Genomic DNA, 4,098 nt, shown 5'->3' on the forward strand with positions numbered 1-4,098 from the left:
GGTCCTGCAGTCTTCTAGGACCTGTCATGTGTCCCAGAAGACTACGGGAGGGAGGGGGGGAAGGAGAACTTCCGCTTCTGATCACCTAGGCGGACGGAGCAGAAGTGGGAGAGGGCATCTGTCAAAATTGGGTACCTCCTCCCCAAAAGCTCCATTTTACAAACAGGAGGCCTTAAAGCAGAACTTCTCATTTTGGGTGGAGCTCTACTTTAAGGCAAGTTTTTTTTTTTTAGATTTGGACAGAGTGGTGAGGGGTTGTTAGAACATGTCAGGTTTTTATCGCCGTCTGTGTTCCCCATTAGGAAGATTCACTATCCCCCAACTGTCCTAATCACCAATGTAACTGGGAATGACAGTGAAGGGAAATTCAAAATGTTGAGTTGCCACCAGAACAGGAATAGAGAGGAAATCTTTCAATGGGTACACTTGTCCAGTGACAACCGTCTAAGAGGGGATTTTCCTTCATGTTGGAAAGATATCCTCTTACTTCCTGTTGAGTCTACAGAACAGGAAGCGAATCTCCCTAATGAGAGATTCATATGGCCAAAAACAGTAGTTTGGCTTCTTTCACACCAGCAGACCAATCAGGTCCGCCTGTTTTTCAGGTGGACCTAATCAGATGGATGTTAGTGGAAATGTGTCTGCTGTCACCCACCGGCATCCAATTCAGTCCGCTAAAAACAGACAGATGGGGTTACATTTTCCATCCATCTGGTGGATCGCATTGGATGACAATCGCATGAAAATGGACATGCAGTCCATTTCCATCATACTGCCCCATAGAGAGCACCAGGCTGCCCGTGTCCATTCTGCATAGCGGAGCGGACATGGACCTGTCATTTGCCTGATCAGCGGAGAGATCATCCACTCAGCAGGCAGATCCGTTTGGACAGACTCGGCCCCATGTGAATGGGGCCTTAAAGTGGTTCTAAAGCCAAAACATTTTTTTCTTTAATGCATTCCCTGAATTAAAGTGGAATTCAAGTAAAAAAAATGAATGCTAAACCTACTCTCAGCCTAATCTATCTAAGCCTGTAAAGCAAAAATCAATGTATTTACCTGTTCCGCAGCCACTCTGGTCCGGTCTCCAGATGCAGAAGGAGTTTGCAGGAAAGAACCGACAATGGCTGTGAAATGGCTGGGAAGTGACGTGACCCATAGACTTACTATGGGGCTTCCGTTGTCGGCTGCCTCTCCTGCACACTGAAGCTGCTGCTGACAGCTCAGCATGGGACGGGACCAGCTGCAGAAGCAGTATAGTGATTTTTGCTTTACATGGCTAGATTGATTAGGCTTAGAATGTGGCAGTGAGTAGGTTTAGAGTTGGTTAGGTTTTGACTAAAATTCCACTTTAAAGCGGAGTGCCAGGCTTTTTTCAGTTTATTAAAAGTCAGCAGCTACAAAAGTATAGCTGATGACTTTTAATAAACAGACACTCACTTGTCCTACGGTCCAGCGATGCGGCCGCCTGAAGCTTCCCCCCTCTCCCTCTCCTCTCTGAGGTGCCGTTATTGGAACTGTGGGCACTCGGCCGTGACAGCTTGTGGCTTCACGGCTGGGTGCGCATGCACGAGTCGTGCTGCTCTCTCCGAGTGGACAGACAATCTTCTGGGACCTGTGACGTATCCCAAAAGATTGCCTAGAGGGATGTATACAGCTCAATGTTGTTTCCAGTGTTGTTCTCAATGCTCGCTGACAGTCAATACTGTCAGCGTGCATTGATACCCGATGCCTCCTCTGTAGTTCCAGCTCCTTTGAACTCAGAGGGAAGCACCGGGAGTAGTGCAGAGAGCGGGAGGTAAAAAAGGAGGGGACTTCTAATGGCAGCGTTGATCACAAACTATGGGAGGGAGCACAGAGCTTGACCACATGGCTGGATAAAGGAGGTGAGATCTAATTATGAGTCTGTGTAAGGCAGCAGTGTGATGCAGGGGGTGGGGGGGGGCAGAGAGCCAGAACATCGTTTGTATAAGGCATGTAAAATACAGGTTAGCAGTCCACGGGATTCAAAATTGTGAGTTTAGTGGTCCACGATGTCCAAAAGGTTGGCGACCACTGGATTAGAGCAGTGTTCAGGGGTGGTTGGACAGCTATTCCACTGCTATGTGTATGACATAGCCACAGTCAGGCTCTCTCACACATCAGTGCCTTGATTATCTGTGTATATGTCTCCTGTCACACTTGCTGGTTACTGGCTCTGCTTTCCTCATGCTGTGACTGCACATAAGGAAAGTACTGCCGGTGGTCTATCGAGAAATGCCCTCCGTCGAAAAATGCCTCTGATGGGTCTGCGCCAGCTGATATGTTGTTAAATTTTTAAGCGTATCAGCGCATAGTGGTCATGCGGATACGAACTGGGTTACAGGTGCCACGTCTTATCTTAATGGATTTAAGAAAAATAGACAGATATGGGCTCAAGACTTTATAGGCACAGTAATTACTAGATATGTGATTAAAATTCTAGTTTATTTAGAAAATATTCAAATAGAGAATAAAACAAAGGAAAATATAGAATTCAGTTCATAGTTACACAGTTTTACAAATTATGCACTCCATACATAGCTAAATGGTTAAGTAAAATAGTTTGAGCAGTGTTTAGAATCAAAAATCTTGATCAATATAGTTACATTGCGTTGAACCAGAAGCTATGCGGTGATAACAATCAGATTCTGTATTAGCTCGACATGTTGCGCGCCACATGCGCTTCTTCAGGAGCACAGAACTGAATACTGTAATGAACAATGCATTTGTAGTAAATAATTCATCATGATATAATATAATTAGATAAGAATAAATCAACGGTGTAATAATATAATAAACATCAAAGAGGCTGTCCCTAAAGCCCAAGGGGATGTGTCTATCCTACAGGGTCCCAGCGAAAATCAGGCAATGTGGGGACGTATGTAACATAATTAGAGATTAGTAGTAAAAAGGTGGATTGGGCTACGATATGGGATATAAACTGCATGATCAGGCGGAGATGAAATGGGAGGGGGGGGGAGAGGAGGTGAGAGGGAAGGAGGGGCAGGAAAAGGGGGGAACAGGAGAAGGGAGGAGGGGGAAAAAGAGAGGAGAGGAGGGGGGAAGTGGGATATGAGGCGAAGGGAGGAAAAGGGAGGGGGGAGAAGGGAGGAAGGGGGGAGAAGGGAGGAAGGGGGGGAGAAGGGAGGGGAGGGGGGGGGAAAGAAAGGAAGGGGGGAAGGGAAAGGAGGGGGGGGGAGGGGGAGAGGAAAGAGGGGAAAATGCTACGAACGGGCTTTGATAGTCATGTTTAATAAAATTATGAAATTAGTTGATAGACGTACCGTATAAGGTTATCAAATGTATTATGCAATGTCGAAAAGTAATATGTAACGTATTTGGGTATCCCCTAATATTTCATGTTTAGAATGATGGTCAAATTTGAAATACAAATTACACTTACCCTTATAGGCTTTAAAAAACTATGTTTAGTAAAGACAGCAACCTCGTTAGCATATATTGGTAGCTCTCAGTAGTTGGTTGACATCAATTTTAGTTTGATTGACAGAAAGGGATCTGGTGTCAGTCAGAGATAGACGACGGCTTACACCGAAATTCGTATGGGACTTGTTGATTAGGATATTACTATTCCTGATCCTCAATTCTGCTGAGGCTGTCACAGAAATACCCCCATAGGGAGAGACAAAGAGCCATGAGTATAGGGTATCTGTTCGTATCTGGAAACAGTATCCAATAGGCAGTTGTGAACCAGAGCTTACCTTGATTTGCAGTTAAGAGAAATAGGTCGCACTGGTACTGTGGATAGTACAAGAGGAGACGCAAGGAGCGCATGTACAAGAGACGCTCCTTGCGTCTCCTCTTGTACTATCCACAGTACCAGTCGCTCTCTACGAGACGGCTGTGTGGCTCTACATTGTCAACCCCTGCGACCTATTTCTCTTAACCCTGATACCCTATACTCATGGCTCTTTGTCTCTCCCTATGGGGGTATTTCTATGACAGCCTCAGCAGAATTGAGGATCAGGAATAGTAATATCCTAATCAACAAGTCCCATACGAATTTCGGTGTAAGCCGTCGTCTATCTCTGACTGACACCAGATCCCTTTCTGTCAATC

Source organism: Aquarana catesbeiana, linkage group LG03 (genome assembly GCF_042186555.1).
Source record: "Aquarana catesbeiana isolate 2022-GZ linkage group LG03, ASM4218655v1, whole genome shotgun sequence".
In the NCBI taxonomy this organism is placed as follows: Eukaryota; Metazoa; Chordata; class Amphibia; order Anura; family Ranidae; genus Aquarana; species Aquarana catesbeiana.